Consider the following 17,900-nt stretch of genomic DNA (forward strand, 5'->3'; position numbering starts at 1 on the left):
AAAACTAAAAACTAATAAAAAAACTAAAAAATCTAAAAATCTAAATAAGCTAAAAAAGAAAAAAAGGAAAAAAATAAAGGAGAAAAACAAAACTAAAAAACGAATGTATATACAGACCGGGACACCGGGATACAAATGACGACCGGGACACAGGGAATATAAATGACGACCGGGACACAGGGACACAACTACAACGGGGACACCGGGGGAAACAGGGGGATGTAAATGACGACCGGGACACCGGGACAGGGAATGGTCGATTAGCAATCACCATCAACAAAGCTCAAGGGCAATCATTAGAATCATGAGGTATAGATCTGAATACAGATTGTTTTCCCATGGACCATTATATGTTGCATGTTCAAGAGTCGGTAAACCTGACAATCTATTTATATGCAAAGACAATGGGACAGCAAAGAATGTTGTATATTCGCAAGTTTTACGTAGTTAAAACCATATATATATATATATATATATATATATATATATATATATATATATATATCTATCTATATTCACAGGTGGGACATAGGGACACAACTACAATGGCGCGTAACTATTATGGCGCGTAACGACTTACGCGCGCGGGGGGGCTTGGGGGGGGCGCGAAGCGCCCCCACCAACTAGGTGTTGGGGTGGCGCGAAGCGCCACCCCAACAGCTAGTATATATATATATATATATATATATATATATATATATATATATATATATATATATATATATATATATATATATATATATATATATATATATATATATATATATATATATATATATATATATATAACTTCATTGAAATATACTTCGGTGTCCTTTCGCAGAGCCACTCTGTACTCAAACACAAAAAGATCATGCACCATCTACGCTAAGTATTAATTTTGCAAGTGAGAGTAAAAAAAACCGGATTTTTTGAAGAAGTGGGAAATTGCTGGAAAGACACCAGCATTTAAAACAAAATTCATTTATCATATTAAATTATGCAGCATAGGTTTTAGCAGAATTTTTATTAGGAGTGCCAGATTTGTCATTGTTAAAGCGTCAATCACTTTTTGCGGCCTTGGTGGAAAAAATGAAATAATAGCAGTGGCTAAAAATGAAATTAATAGGCAATTTAAAATATTTTTATCATTACCTTTTGAAATATATTAGGAAATAATTGAATTCGTTACCTATGGAAGTTAGGAAGCCTTATCTTTTCCCCAGGAATTCGCTATTCTGTAACCTTTTAAAATTAACTTTTTGCATTTCGACCCCTCCCCCCCGGAAAAGTTTTCTAATGACAGAGCATACTCTTTCGTTTTTTTTAATTATTCTTCCTCTGATATCAGCGAAAAATAAATAAACACATACACACGGAGAGAGGAGGGGGACAAGCCTCCCAAAATTTTAACATTTTTAAGATACTTCCATAATTTCTGTTTTCAGTTAGGGCAAATTTTCTCCAACGTGAAAAAATTCAGGCATGCTGTCTTGTTATTGAGACAAATTGAAAATGTAGGGTATATTAACGGCTTTTTCCATGTATTTGGTCTTTTCTAGTCATTTTCACTTTGAAGCCTGGAAAGATTCCCCTTATCTCCACGCAACAAAACTGTGGAATTTTGTATTTTCTTTTTTGACAGAAGAGGTATCACGGATGGGTGTTCATTTTTGTTTTTTCAGAAGTGACCGTATCAAACAAACAGTCCTAGGGGATAAGGAAAGGGCTCATTCCAACGGAAATTAAAAGTTCTAGTGTCCATTTTAAATGACTAAAAAAGATTGGAGAGCAACTAGCCCCCTCTCATGCCCCATTTCCCCCAATTACAAAAATTCAAAATTCAGAGATAGCCCTTTTGGCTCAGCACTGTTGGAAGATCCAATAACTATGCCTCTAGGAATGACAAGCCCTCCCACAGCCCCTGGGGAAAGAGCTGTAAGGTATGCAGTTTACCCATTGTTTAAATAATGGTTTGTAATTCAGAAATTATGGAATTTTTCGGGGAGGGGGGTCTGACGTGATTATTTTCCACGCGAGAATTTCCCTGGAGAGGAAATTTTTCAGGGGAAATTTTAAATGGAGGGAAGGGAAGGGATTTCTTGGCACGAGTTGAAAAATGGTCAGGAATAAGAAGAACAAGTTTTTTCAACTGAAAAAAAGGAGCAACATTAAAACTCAAAACGAACAGAAATTATCACGTAGGCTATATGAGGGGCCTGTCCCTTCTTCGTTCCTCACTCTACACACTAAAGTTTGACTTTGGGAACGACTCCTGAAACATACGGGTCGATGAATCTGAATGAGAAGTATTTTCAAAGAACTTTCAGACTTTAGTGTAAAGTGCGAGGGATGAGGAAAGAACAGCCCCCTTCATATACGTAATAGTTTATATTTGTTTTAAGCTTTAATGTTGCTCTTCACTTTCAGTCGAAAAAACTCGTTTTTTTCAATTAATCAAAATAGAAAAGACAATGAAGCCTTAAAAATGGGCTAAAACGTAGTTTTCCTCGTCTTTTTCTAAGAAAAAACAACTGACGGACACCCCCAGCCCAGTCGAAGGGCAAGGCTTTTGTGTACCAACAAATAGTGTAAAGTGAGACGTGTCTATGTTACACCATTAATTTAAGCTACCGTTACTTATTTGCATAAGACAGATCTTATTCACTATTTTGGCTAAGTCAATGAGGCGAGTTACCCACAGTGACAAAATACCGTAAATTATATTCAATATAATGACAATCTTCAAACCAGGGACTAAAATAATAAAAACTAATTTTAATATTGCCATCACGGCCAAGTGAATTAATTCTTTTTCGCAATGCTTTAATATTAAGCCTCAAGGCTGTAACAATTGTTGCTATGCAGTGACTTGAATCGCAAAATAATGGCAAATCAAAAAATCATGTAAATACTGGTTCTTTTTTATTCTCTTTTCGTCTTTCTTCAGAGGATTTTGTTATTAAAAATTACATAAACATTCAGATGCTTATACAATTTATTCTAGGGAAGGGAGCAAATAAAAACTGCAAAAACATACAAATTATATGGTAAAAAAAGGCAGTATTCAGGGAAGAAGTTAAGGGATTTCACCCCCCCCCCCCATTTTGCTGACTCATAAAAGCATAACAAAAAAGCATATAAACAAATTTCTGATGGGTTTTTAAAGATTTTCAAACCCCCTAAAAATCTTCGTGGTAAACATAGGAAACAATGTACAATTTTTTAGATTCTCTAGATTCTAAAGAATCGTTTCCCTCCCCGCTCTCTAGAGCGGGGAGGGAAAAGACTCGATTGGTCGCCAACTCTCCAACAAATCGTATATATCTCGAAGCCCCACGCGTGCCACACTGTTCCACCATGCGCGACACAGTACTTGGGATTGGGGTGTTTGGCACAATTCCGTCATGAATTTGTTATGAGATGGTGGGTGGTTGGGGGGGTGTGTGTCTTTCAGGACGCAAATTTCAAAAAATAGGTGAATCAAATAGAAAATACAAGAAATCGCATTTAGCAATCGTATAGTTTTCGGAAGGGAACCGCCGAAAGGTCCCCCGCCTATGCCCTGTTGAAAGCAATGGTTGAAGCAAGGGTTCCAATCTCCTAGTTGGTATATACTAGTGTGTTAGACTGATCGAGAAGTGTGCCCCAAGAATGAAATTCTGTGCTTAATTTGTTAATCGACAATATAGTACGTATCCCTTTGGTGAAAAAAAGGGCATGGAATATAGAAACAAAAAAAAAAATCTAACAGTTCGTGGGAACAAACTGTAAGTAAGGAGCGATTCGGCCCAATAACAACCGAAACTGATTAGAGTGTCAAAAAGGAAATACTAGGAAATACTTTCAAAAGAGCTATTTATTCTGAATAAACGCCCTTTGTGATTCAGGGTTCGTTCTTAACGAATTGGAACAAAATTCGAACTCTAGTGTAAAGAGCGAGGTATTGACTAGGAGGACGAACCCCTTCATATACGTGACAATTTCTGTCTGTGTTTTAAGTTTTAATGTTGCTCCTTACTTTCAGATGAAAAAATGTGTTTTTTTTTTATTTCTGAGGATGGGCCTCAAGGTAGCCTCCCTGCGTACATGCATTTACGCCACTACTACAAATACTTAAAATCTTCGAATATGTCTGCCAGGGCGTATCTATAAGTCTCGGTTTCGTCTGTAGCCTATTCGGTACTTATTCTTGCCACGAAAATTTTACTTTGCTTTGATTTGATAGGTAAATATTGCTCAAGTCAAGTTTTATTATTCCCCTAATCAAATAGAAAACAAAATTATGCTGGCTTTGCACAGTATGAAAATCTTAACTTGTATCAACCATCTTAAAAAATATATAAAAAACACGTCATTCGAAAAAATTAGGTACAAACATTGTTTAGGCTTATTTCAATGACTGTGTTTTTTAATAAATTGACAACATTAAGGAACAGGATTTATCATAGACAACACAAAAGCGTTAATCAAGTAAAAAATGAGACAACTACCGCTAATTTCTGCTCCCCACGCACACACAAGGAGAAATCAAACAGAACAGATGATCACATAAAGCCGCGAAAGAGCTCATTTGATAGCAAATTCTCCAATACCTTTTTTAACTGACAAAGCTGACGGAAAGCTAATCTAAAACCCCCCTTCAATGCCACATACACTCCCCGTTCTTGCGCGACAAGGGATCAAAATTTCAGGATGGTTATTTTAATCAGATGGGTCGAAAATATAGCCTAAGAATTGTGTCTCCAGATACGACTTGATGTGTCTATCTTTGTTTCGTTTAAATTTAGAATTTGTTTTTTGCTTCTAAAAATAAAAACTGATTTTGTTTGTTACATGACGATTGAAGGGCATTAAGTGCACAAAGCCTAAGAATGTCTTACATGTAAAGGGGGTTGGCGGGTTGACATCTCCTAACCTTCCTCTGTTTATTTTCAAATTAATTTTAACATATCAATGCCGTAAGTGATAATCCTGGTCATCCCTGGAAAAACTCCACCCATAATTTTTCTCATGGGTGGGGGGAGAGGCCAAAGTACAGGAATTTTTTAGTCATAGTTTTCAGTTTTCTCAAGGGGAGGTCTTTGGATAGATCTTGTTCTCAGGGACACTCCTTGCTTTTTGTGTGTATAGTTACGCACAAGCTATTAGGGAGAAGGTCATTCGTTTCAGGCTTGATTTCTTCGGTCATAGCCATTTCTACTCCTATCAAGTTTTTCATTAGCTCTTTAAGTTTCACGTAGAAGCTTTGTTTCTTTCCTTTTTTAACTCCAGGAAAAAAGTCAGTATTTCAAATTGACGCAAAAAGATGGAAAAAGGTTTGAATCGTAGAATTAAAACCCGCAGTAGCAGATTGATGATGATCATGCGTTGGGTGAATAAGAAGAAGAAAAAAAACAAATACATTTTTGGAATTCGAATTTTTACCGTTACAATCAAGCAAAACTAAAAAAAAATAATAAAAGGAAATATACTCTTAGATAGTTTCAACATTTTATTCAAACGCTCCTTTTCCTTTAAGATGACGCAGCGGAAAATCAATTTCTTCCAATTTTTTCGGCATCTCAATGAAACTATTAGTCTCCAATTTATTTTGCAAATAATTAAAAAAACTGCAGCTTCTAATTCTTGATCAGAATTTTATTAAGCTAAAACAGGAGTTTCATAAAAATTGAGATCCATCTTTGAAAAAAAAATCATTAGTCATACGAGTACATACGCGTACTAAGACTATGCTAGTATTTTCTTAGACTTCTTGAATTCGTTACAAGTGACTTTTTCTGCTGAAAATCCCTTGATAAATCGTACTTCAGGCTACACGCATGGACATATTAGTGCCAGAAAAAACACATAGCCTATAAAATTTTAGAAATTGTTCAGCGTAGCCAACAATTCACGATTGACAATTTTTCCTGGCAACGACACTACCTAAGTGCTGAAAGCTCCCGCCTATTCCTGTGACTGAGTAGGACGTCCTCTACGTCAAAATTGGCTCTTATTAAAATTAATTATAAAAACAGAATTTGCACAATTCACGTTGTTTGAAATCATATGTTTTATCTCTCGTATAGCTGTGTTATTTTTCTTTCATAGTCTTTTATTTACTCCACTTGTCTTGTATTTTAGTGGGCTAAAAATGAATTATTATTAATATTATTATTACAAAAAAAATCTCAAATAATCGGGATTTTCCGTAATGGCATCATATTTAGCACACGCCGCGAAGTCAAACAGTTCGTGATCGTGAACTGTAAGTAAGGAACGACGCGGCTCAACAGTTACTGATATGTATATTAAAAAAATCATCTTATTATGCTGATTCCAAATATATGTGTCATAAGTTTTGTGCTGCCCATCAAAGACTACGAGTCTGAGAAAATTTACCTTATTTCCGAAAAAGGGGGAAACCCCATAAAAGTCAAACAATGTTAATGAAAATTACACCATCAGGTTCAGCGTATTAGAGAACCTTGTTGTAGAGGTTATAACCTCCCACCTGCAAAATTGCGAAATTTTCTGTTTTTTGCCACAAGAAAGATCATGGGTGCGTGTTTATTTGTTGTTTTTTTTTGTTTTTGTTTTTTTCTCAGGGATGATCGTATCGACTCAGTGGTCCTAGAATGTTCGGAGAATTCCATCATAAATTAAAAGTTATAATGGCCTTTTTAAGTAATCAAAAACAATCAAGGACAACTAGGCCTCTCCACGCCCCCTTTTCCCCTAAAATCGTTAGATCAAAATTTCGAGATAGCCAGTTTGTTCATCATATTTGAAAGGCCCAATAACTATGCATTTGGATATAACACGACCCCCCTCCCCATGCCCAAGGAGAAAGGTCCTTAAGTTATAAAATTCGCCCATTGTTTACGCATATTATTTGTTATGAGGAAGTATGCATACATTTTCAGGTGGGAAAGGTGGCAAATTTTCTCCTTGGGTTTTGCCAGGGGAAATTTTTCAAGGGAAAGGTAGTTTCAAGGGAGGGAAGTTTTCAGGAGAAACTTTACAGTGGGGAAAATTGCCATAATTCCTGTACAAAATTCATTTTATGTCTTGCTTTCTTTTTTCCGTCTCAATTTTACAAGCGGAAATAAAAACGACCAGAAATTAAATTTAAAAAAACAAGTATTTTCAACTGAAAATAAGGAGCAACATTAAAACTTATAACGAACAGAAATTACTACGTATATGAAGGCGGTTGACCCCTCCTCAGCACCTCGCTCTTTACGGTAAAGTTTGAATTTTGTTTTCCCAATTCTTTAAGTCTCCTGAAACACAGGGGTCGTTTAATCAGAACAATAAGAAGCTTTTTTAAAGTACTAAAAACCTTAGCGTAAAGAGCGAGGTGTGGAGGAGGGAACATCATCCTTCATATACGTAGTAATTTCGTTTAAGTTTTAATATTGCTTCTTACGTTCAGTTGGAAAAAAACTTTTTTATTTGATCATTTAATATATTTAACCCTATCTTCAGCATAGTTGGCTTTAAAAGATTTTTTTTTTTTTTTTTTTTTTTTTTTTTTTTTTTTTTTTTTTTTTTTTTTTTTTTTTACAGATGGAAAGAACGTGATCGAAACTTAAAAGGCATGTACCGATTACAGCAAAGTGCAACGTCTACCCCTCGATAGTCTGGCTTATGTGTTATAAAAGATTGCACACTTTACTGAAAACACAAAAGATCAGAATTTAGACATACAAACTTAAACTTTCAGTCCCAAGGCAAGAAGTCTACCCTTTATCTTATTTCCAACTTCATGTCTTCAAAATTATTAAAAATATACGATTTTTAACTGGACGATGAGGACTTATTTATTTGGGTATATTTTATCAGTACTGAACTGTTTTTCATGTTTTTAACAAAGAGGCTATGTCGTAAAACCCTTTCAAATAGCCTACTATAGTACAGAAGCCTAAATAAAATTTACACAACTTAAGTTGGCTAGATGATAGAATTTGCTAAAAGATGATGGAACACACAATTTACTGTGTTTCCACATGGAAAAACAGACGGTCTGTGTTTCCAGCAAACCGCACAATCTATTGCATCCTCTAAGTCAGATTTTTATATACGGGCTCCTATTTACCCTATATTATTAAAAAACATGAGCTAAGAGCTCATATGGCACTTGTGACGAGAGATCGGATCCGGTCCAGTTATGTCAATCACGCATCTAGAACTTGTGCTTATTCTCGAACTCGCCAAAGCACTAGAAATCCCCCCAACTCCCCCAATGAGATCGCATCTGGTCTAGTTATGTCAATCACGTATCTAGAACTTGTGCTTATTCTTCGCATCAAGTTTCATCCCGATCTCTCCACTCTAAGCGTTTTCCATGATTTCCGGTTTCCAAGATTTCCGTTTCCCCCCTCCACCCTTCAATGTCCCCGGATCCGATCTGAATTGAAAATGGAGCATCTGAGACATGATATCTTTCTATATATCAAGTTTCATTAAGATCCGATCACCCATTCGTGAGATAAACATACCTCAATTTTCACGATTTCCCCTCCCTCCATCCCCCCGCAGATGGTCGAATCAGGGAAATGACTGTTATCAAGTGATTTTGTGCAGGTACCATACATGTCTACGTCCAGCACCTTATACGTCTTACGCATGTCCAGAAGCACCGATCTCGCCAAAGCACTGGAAATCCCCCCAAAGAGTGCGAATCCGGTCCAGTTACGTCAATCACATATCTAGGACTTGTGCTTATTCTTCCCACCAAGTTTCATACCGATCTCTCCACTCTAACCGTTTTCCAAGATTTCCGGTTTCCCCTCCAACTCCCCCCAAGGTCAACGGATCCGGTTGGGATTTAAAATAAGAGCTCTGAGACACGAGGTCGTTTTAAATATCAGGGGTGATCGTATCAACCCAGTGGTCCTAGAATGTCTCAAGAGTGCTCATTTTAACGGAAACTATAAGTTCTAGTACCCTTTTTAAGTGATCAAAAAATTGGAGGGCAACTAGGCCCCATCCCATGCTCATTTTTTCCGAAAGTCATCGGATCAAAATTTTGAGATAGTCATTTTGTTCAGCATAGTCGAAAAATCCAATAACTATGTCTTTGAGGACGATTTATTCCCCCAAAGTCCTCGGGGGAAGGGCTGCAAGTTATGAACTTTGCCCATTGTTTACATATAGTACTGGTAATTGGGAAGTGTACAGACGTAATCAGGGGGAATTTTTCTGGCGGTAGGGGGTCGGGGGGAGAGGGTTACGTAAGAGGATCTTTCCATGGAGGAATTTATCATGGGAGAAGAGAATTTCCATGAAGAGGGCGCTGGATTTTGCAGCGTTATTTAAAAAACAATGAGAAATTAAATAAAAAAATAAGTTTTTCAATGGAAAGTAAGAATCAACATTAAAACTTAAAATGAACAGAAATTATTACGTATATGAGGGAGTTCGTCCCCTCCTCAATACCTCGCTCTTTGCGCTAAAGTATTTTTAGTCATTTCAAAAGAACTATTTATTCTAATTAAACAACATTTGTGATTCAGGGGTCATTCTTAAATAATTGGAACAAAATTCGAACTTTAGTGTAAAAAGCAAGGTATTGACGATGGGGCGAACCCCCTCATATACTTAGTAAAAATAAACGAATATAGATGTTCGTTACGTAAGTCAATTTTGTAAGTTACGTATATTTATTACTAATAAAAACGTTCGTAAATAAAATAAAAGCTCTAATGGCTTTTTTAAGTAACCAAAAAAATTGGAGGGCAACTAGGCCCCCTCCCCCGCCACTTTTTTCTCAAAATCGTCTGATCAAAACTTTGAGAAAGCAATTTAGCCAAAAAAAGGATGAAACGAATAGGCAAATTTCATTTTAATTGGTCATGTACGGTGAGCCAAAATCAAAACCTGCATTAAATCAAAAACGTTCAGGAATTAAATAAAAAAACAAGTTTTTTTTTAAAATGAAAGTAATGAGCGACATTAAAACTTGAAACGAACAGAAATTATTCTGTATATGAAAGGGGCTGTTCCCTCCTCAACACTCCGCTTTGTCACCTTTGCGCCACAATGAGGCACGATGGGTTTTGATTCATTATTGAGCTCGTGATCACATACTGATCACAAGAAAAAACAGGCATGGGGATGAAACTGACATGATGGTTTCTATTTATTTTGAATGGGCATTTGCTCAAGTCGCTTATTTTTTATTTTATTTCTTTTAGCCAATGCACATATTTTTAACTCTTTTGAGAACAGCTCATAAATAAAACAACAAGAGCTAAGAGCTCATAATATGGCATATGTGACGAGGCTGGAAGAGCCAAGAGCTCATATGGCATGAGCTCTAGCAAAATTCTAAGAATCTTAGATTGATTTAAAAGGAAAGTCAGAGGCTTAATGCCAATCAGGATTTAAAACAAGAGCTCTGAGACACAAGGTCCTTCTAAATATCAAAATTCATTAAGATCCGACCACCCACTCGTAAGTTAAAAACACCTCATTTTTTCTAATTTTTCCTCTCCTTTCGACCCTCCCCCTCCCAGATGGTCAAATCGGGGAAAACAACTTTATCAAGTCAATTTGTGCATGTCCCTGACACGCCAGCCAATTTTCATCGTCCTAGCAGATCTAGAAGCACCAAACTCACCATAGCACTGGACCCCCCTAACTCCCTCAAAGAGAGCGGATTCAGTCCGATTACGTCAATCACGTATCTACGACATTTGCTTATTCTACCCACCGAGTTTCATTCCGATCCCTCAACTCTAAGCGTTTTCCAAGATTTCTGGTTTCCCCCCAACTCCCCCCAACGTCACCAGATCTGGTCGGGATTTGAAATAGTTCTGAGACATGAGTTTCTTCTAAATATCAAATTTCATGAAGATCTGGTCACTCGTTTTTAAGTTAAAAATACCTCAATTTTTCTAATGTTTCCGAATTACCACCTCCCCAACTCCCCCAAAGAGAGTGGATCCGTCTCAATTATGTCAATCTCATATCTGGAACTTGTGCTTATTCTTCCCATCAAGTTTCATCCCGATCTCTCCACTCTAAGTGTTTTCCAAGATTTCCAGTTTCCAAAATTTCTGTTGTCCCCTCCAACCCCCTATGTCCCCGGATCCGATTCGAAATGAAAATTGAGCATCTGAGATATAAGATCTTTCTATATATCAAGTTTCATTAAGATCCGATCACCCATTCGTAAGATAAAGGAACCTAAATTTTCACATTTTCCAAGATTTCCAGTTTCCCCCTCCAACTCCCCTCCAATGTCAACCGATCTGGTCGTGATTTAAAATAAGAGCTCTGAAGCACAAAATCCTTCTAAATATCAAATTTCATTTAGATCTGATCACCCTATGGTAAGTTACAAATGCCTCATATTTTCTAATTTTTCTCAATTACCCCCCCTCCCCCAAAGAGAGCGGATCTGGTCCGGTTGTGTCAGTCACGTAGCTTGAACTTGTGCTTATTCTTCCCACCAACTTTCATCCTGATCTCTCCACTCTAAGCGTTTTACAAGATTCCCCCCCCTCAACTCCCCCCGATGACACTGGTTCCGGCCGAAAATTAAAATAAGAGATCTGAGTTACGAGGTCTTTCTAAATACGAAATTTCATTAAGATCCGATGACTCCTTTGTAAGTTAAAAATACCTCATTTTTCCTAATTTTACAGAACTAACCCTCCTCCCAACTCCACCCAATGAGAACGGATCCGTTCCGGTTATGTCAATCACGTACTTAGGATTTGTGCTTATTTTTCCCACCAAGTTGCATCCCGATTCCTCCACTCTAAGCCATTTCCCAGATTCCCCCACTCCCCCAATGGCACTGGATCCGGTCAGGATTTAAAATAAGAGATCTGAGTTACGAGGTCCTTCTTACTATGAAATTTCATTAAGATCCGATCACTCCTTAGTAAGTTAAAATACCTCATTTTTTCAATTTTTTCAGGATTAACCCTCTCCCCTACTCCCCCAAAGAGAGTGGATCAATTTGGCTTATCTCAATCACGTATCTAGGACTTGTGCTTAGTTTTTCCACCAAGTTTTATCCCGATCCTTCCACTCTAAGCGTTTTCCAAGATTTTAGGTTTTCCCCTCCAACTCCCCCCCCCCAATTCACCAGATCCAATCCAGATTTAAAATAAGAGCTTTGAGACATGATATCCTTCTAAATATCAAATTTCATGAAGATCCGATCACCCGTTCGTAAGTTAAAAATACCTCATTTTTTCAATTTTTTCCGAATTAACCGTCCCCCCACTCCCTCCCCCCAGATAGTCGAATCGGGGAAACGACAATTTATAATTTAATCTGGTCTGGTTCCTGATACGCCTGCCAAATCTCATCGTCCAGGCTTATCTGGAAGTGCCTAAACTAGCAAAACAGGGACAGACAGACCGACAGACTGACGGACAGAATTTGCGATCGCTATATGTCACTTGGTTAATACCAAGTGCCATAAAAAAGGGAGTTTACTTCCTTCTTTCAAGTAAATGGGCTGAAAGTCGCCAAAACCAGCTTTTAGACATGCTGAATTCAATAATTGAGCGACTGACTGCAGATATTGTCCCATTTTTTATATAATTAATTACTGCCACAGCGGCACAGTAATTTGACATAATAAATTTAAACAAGTGTACAAGTAGGATTTGTATTTGTGTCTTGTGAATTTTACTTCAAAAGGTTAATTTTTTCGTTTTTTTATTTTATTTTTTTTTCTCAGCACTGAGGACGATTTGGGGGAGGTCCTTGTCGAAATATCTGCTTATTTTCGCTTCATATTGTTCCACTGGCTGACACTACTCCGGTTTTCCGGGCTATTTGATTTTATTTTTCACTCATGATTTTTTTTTTCTCCTTACTTCATACGTCATGTGTAGCCAGTCTGTCTGAGAACGTATGTAAGTAGAATTGAAATAAGAAGGGGCTATATATTCAAGAATTTAAGGGGCAAAAGTGCTAAAGTTCTACGTGCAAGCCCTTTTGAACAAGCCCATGCTGAAGTTACTGCCCCTTCGGCACGATGATCCATGGCGAAAAAAAGAGGAGATATTCAAGCAACACATAGCATAACTTGCAAAACATATCCAAGCCATTTATTAAAAATACAATTTTACATGTTGAGGTTAAAATTCTGCATAACAAAGTTCACAAATACAAAAGATCAAACAAGTAGAGAAGTTCCCCCCCCTCCCCATAGGGATTTTTGGTCACCTCCTCAAAAATTTTGTTTCTTTTTTAAAATTCTAAAGTAAAATCTATCGACAATACTATTATTTTTCTTTAATCAGAAGCATATAGATTTTTTTCCTTATTATATACTTTCTTCCGGACTAAAAAATTCCACTAAAAAAGGGCCGCATATCATTCCTGACTAGGTTGCAGCTACCATTGCAATCATGACCCAAACAATTATGTGTCAAATATACGATATTGTTTGTCCAGTTAAAATAAGTTTTTTCTTGCTAAGTCAAAGCTTCTAACAAGAAAAAGGGAAAAAATCGACGCAGTTTGTATGCATATAATTAAAATCATCAAAATTAGCATAAAGACCCGGTGATACTAATACTAAATCTTGGAAGCTAAAAAAGTAACAAACAAAAAATGGAAGAGAGATTGTTGACAAATTTCGACCCCATAAAAGCATGGCAACCCTACTTGGTAAAAAAAACTAGATAATAAAAAAACAGGTATGGAATAAAAGAGCACGTAATTTTTAAAGTTTTTGCTTTACGGGGTAATAAAAGATTTAAAGCATACCAATTGAAAGGGTTTTAAGAAGGGTTCTAGCTAGTCAGTTTTATTCTTGAGTTCATAGGATAGAAAACTAGCGCAAGAGGATGTCTAGAATTTGAGGTATTTTTATAAATTCATGCTAAAAGAAAATAGAAAAGAAAAGAGTGGTTGATCAAAAAGTTCGTGGTAACGAACTGTAGTAAAGAGCGACCCGGCTCAATAGTAACCGAAACTCTAAGAAATGGAATTTTGATGCCAATAGTTACATCAAAAGAATCGCATTTTAATGCTAATTTTGAATATATATGTTTCAACAAGATTAGTTGACCCATCAGAAGTTACGAGCCTGAGAAAGTTTACCTTATTTTAGAAAATAGGGGGAAACACCCCCCAAAAGTCACAGAATCTTAACGAAAATCACACCATCGCATTCGGCGTATCAGATGCAGCGTATCAGAGAACCTTATTGTAGATGTTTCAAGCTCCTATCTACAAAAATGTGGAATTTCACATTTTTTGCCAGAAGACAGATCACGGATGCGTGTTTATTTGTTTTTTTTTTCCCAGGGGCGATCGTATCGACTGAGTGGTCCTAGAATGTCGCGAGAGGGCTCATTCTACCAAAAAGTATAAGTTCTAGTACCCTTTTTAAGTCACCAAGAAAATTGTTTTTTTTTTGGTTTAGGGGGGGTTGCGTTGGAGGATATTTCCATGGAGAAACTTCTTATGGGGGAAGAGAATTTCAATGAAGGGGGCGCAGGATTTTCTAGCATTATTTGAAAAAACAATGAAAAAATAAATATGAAAAGTTCTTTCTACTGAAAGTAAGGAGCGGCATTAAAACTTAAAACGAAAAAAAATTATTACGCATATGAGGGGTTTACCTCCTCGTTATACCTTACTCTTTCCTTTAAAGTATTTTTAGTAATTTCAACTATTTATTCTACGGCCTTTGTGATTCAGAGGTCATTGTTAAGGAATCGGGACACATTTTAAGCTTTAGTGTAAAGAGCGACGTATCGACGAGGGTTGAACCCCCCTCATATACGCAATAAAAACATACGAATATAGAAGTTCATTACGTAAGTTAATTCGTAATTTACGTATATTTTTTTACCAATTAAAACGTTTATAAAAAATTAAAAGTTCTAGTTACTTTTTTAAGTGATCAAAAAATTGGAGGGCAACTAGGCCTCCTCCCTCGCTCCTTTTTTCTCATAATCTTCCGATTAATTACAATTAATTAATATGCAAATTTCGTTTTAATTATTTATGTGCGGAGAGCCAAGATCAAAACATGTATTAATTCAAAAACGTCCAGAAACTAAATAAAAAAACAAGTTTTTTTAAATGAAAGTAAGGAGCAACATTAAAACTTAAAACGAACAGGAATTACTCTGTATATGAAAGGGGCTTTTCCTCCTCAACGCCCCGCTCTTTAGGTTAAAGTTTCTTACTGTTTTAAAAATAGAGTTAAGAGAAAGAGTCAAACTTTAGCGTAAAGAGCGGGGCGTTGAGGAGGAAAGGGCCCTTTCATATACGGAGCAATTTCTGTTCGTTTTAAGTTTTAATGTTGCTCCTTACCTTCATTTTAAAAAACTTGTTTTTTTATATTTAATTTTATAGATAAATCCATAGGAGCACATAGCCCAGTGCCTTAATAGGATCTTGATATTTCTTGGACGAGGGTCGGACACTTCCGAACAGTACAGAGTAAGGAGCAAACATTTGGATTTTTAACACGATTTTACCACTTGTCCATTTTATAGACAACCTATTTAAGACTAAATTTGGGGTCTTTGGAAAACAGTGAGTCAGTGAGTTGAGGAAAACAAGTAAAAACTATCAAGTTAGGTTAAGCCCAAATCGTTTTGCGCCCCTCCCTCGTTTTCACTAATATTCATAGATTCTCAAGAAAAAAAAATCTACTGTAAAAGATAGCCAATCCCGAAAACGAATTTTCTCTTAAGACTAAAACTTCTTTTGTCTTCTCTGAGACAAACATTTGTCTTATCAAAGATTCGAACCTAAGTTACCATGGTCACGGGCAAGCATTCTTACCTCTGCGTTATCACGTCATGTATAATTAGATAAAAAAAATTAACTGAAAGTAAGGAGCGACGTTAATACTTAAAATGAACAAAAATTATAATGTATATAAGGGGGATCAACCCCTCGTCAATACCTCACTCTTTACGCTAAAATTCGAATTTTTGTCCCAATTCTTTAAGATTGACTCTTGAATTACAAAGACCGTTTAATTAAAATAAATAGCTCTTTTAAAAGTAATAAAAAAACCTTAGTGTGAAGAGCGATGTACTGACGAAGGGACAACCCTCCTCATATGCGTAATAATTTCTGTTCGTTTAAGTTTTGATGTTGCTCCTTACTTTCAGTAAAAAAAAACTTACTCTTTTTAATTTGATTTGTGATTCATTTTTAAAGACTGCTGAGAAATCGGGCTCCCCCTCTATGGCAAATTCCTTCCCCCGTGAAACATTCTCCATCGAAAGATCCTCCCATGTAACCCCCTGACCCCCTCCACAAGAAAAATCCCCCTGAAAACGTCTGTATACTTCCCAATAATCAATACTATATGTAAAGAATGGGCAAAGTTTATAATTTGCAGCCCTTCCTTTGGGGACTGTAGGGGTGAAGTCATCCTCAAAGTCATAGTTATTAGATTTTTAACTATGCTGAACAAAATGGATATCTCAAAATTTGGACCAGGTGACTTTGGTGAAAAACGAGCATGGGAGGGGGGCTAGTAGGGAGCGACTCGGCTCAATAGTAACCGAAACTCAGAAGAATGAGCCTATTTTGTTGACTCCAAACATATTAGATTCTTCAAGCTTAATGCTACCCATCAGAAGTTACGAGCCTGAGAAAATTTGCCTAATTTTTGAAATAGCAGGGAAACACCCTAAAATTAAAGGAATCTTTATGAAAATCACACGGTCAGATCATCGTACCAGAGAACCCTATTATAGAAGTTTCAAGCTCCTATAAGCAAATTAAATAAGAAAAAAGTTTTTTTTAACTGCAAGTAAGGAGCGACATTAAAACATAAAACGAACAGAAATTATTCCGTATATGAAAGGGGTTGTCCCCTCCTCAACGCCTCGCTCTTTACGCTGAAGTTTGACTCTTTGTCACAACTCTACTTTTAAAACAATAAACATGTTTTGATTTTGGCTCACCGCACATGAATAATTAAAACAAAATTTGCATATAATTTTTTTTGGCTAAATGGCTTTTGCGTAATTTTGATCGGACGATTTTGAAAAAAAAAGGGGGGATGGGAGAGGAGGCCCAGTTGTACTCCAATCATTGGTTATTTTAAAAGGCAACTAGGACTTCTTATTTTTTTACAAACGTTTTCAATAGTAATAAGTATACATAACTTATGAATTAACTTAAGTAACGAACTTCTATATTTGTATAGAAGCCAGCCATGGGGGCACCATGGCTGGGGGATTGCCCACTTTGATCACATTTTTCATTTTGATTCGGGCTTTTTTGCTTATATTTGAGTCGGGAGGGGGAATTTTTCCCCGGGTACTACCAACCCTAGGAACGACTCTGGCTAAGTACACATTTTTTTATCTCTTCTTGCATCTTATCGAAAGATAATTCAAAATTTGTGTTTTTGATGAAGTTATAATGAACTTCGAGTGATAAAACTTTATAAGCACCCACGATTCTCGTGACGATTTTGTTCCAGCATGTCTCTGTTTATTGTTGGACTCAAGTATAACTTTTAAAGATCTGGTTTTTAGATTTGGAAAAAATCCACAATCATTTAGATTCATATGCCATTACAAAAAGCAGGAAGAAACTAAATTTTCTAAGCTCTGACATATGTCATAGCTACTCTCAGACAAGGATTTCTCACTAATTCGCGTTATGTACACCGAAACCACAGAGGAGGAGCAAGTGGACCAAAAGAGAGAGAAACAGGCAGAAGCATGAAGCAAGATACATAAAAAAAGGGTTCTAGGCGTTTAGCTCCTCCCACCCTTCCCCACCCCCCACGGAAAATACCCCCTTGTTTTCAAGACAAAAGACATGTGCAAATATATAACCCAAATTATATATTCCCATCTATTCTGTCATTTGTATTTGTCTTGTCTTGCCCTAAGCTGAAAGAAACTAACGAAGAAACCGGTTTGTTCTCGAGTTTTACACAGCGTCAAATTGAGTGAGTGGCGCATAAT

At 36.6% G+C, this 17,900-nt stretch overlaps 1 protein-coding gene and 1 long non-coding RNA gene across 3 annotated transcripts in view; one reads left to right on the forward strand and one right to left on the reverse strand.

Annotated features, from left to right (window-relative positions):
• The window catches only part of LOC136043037 (protein bric-a-brac 2-like), a 150,836-nt gene that overhangs the window by 27,544 nt on the left and 105,392 nt on the right, over positions 1 to 17,900 (reverse strand). The gene's annotated exons all lie outside the window — the stretch shown is intronic.
• LOC136043049 (uncharacterized) overlaps positions 13,713 to 17,900 on the forward strand; it is a 43,913-nt gene continuing 39,725 nt past the window's right edge. The window contains exon 1 of the long non-coding RNA XR_010621536.1: positions 13,713 to 13,803. This is a non-coding gene — a long non-coding RNA (uncharacterized LOC136043049). The remainder of the gene's footprint in view (positions 13,804 to 17,900) is intronic.

Source organism: Artemia franciscana, chromosome 2 (assembly GCF_032884065.1).
Source record: "Artemia franciscana chromosome 2, ASM3288406v1, whole genome shotgun sequence".
NCBI lineage: Eukaryota > Metazoa > Arthropoda > Branchiopoda > Anostraca > Artemiidae > Artemia > Artemia franciscana.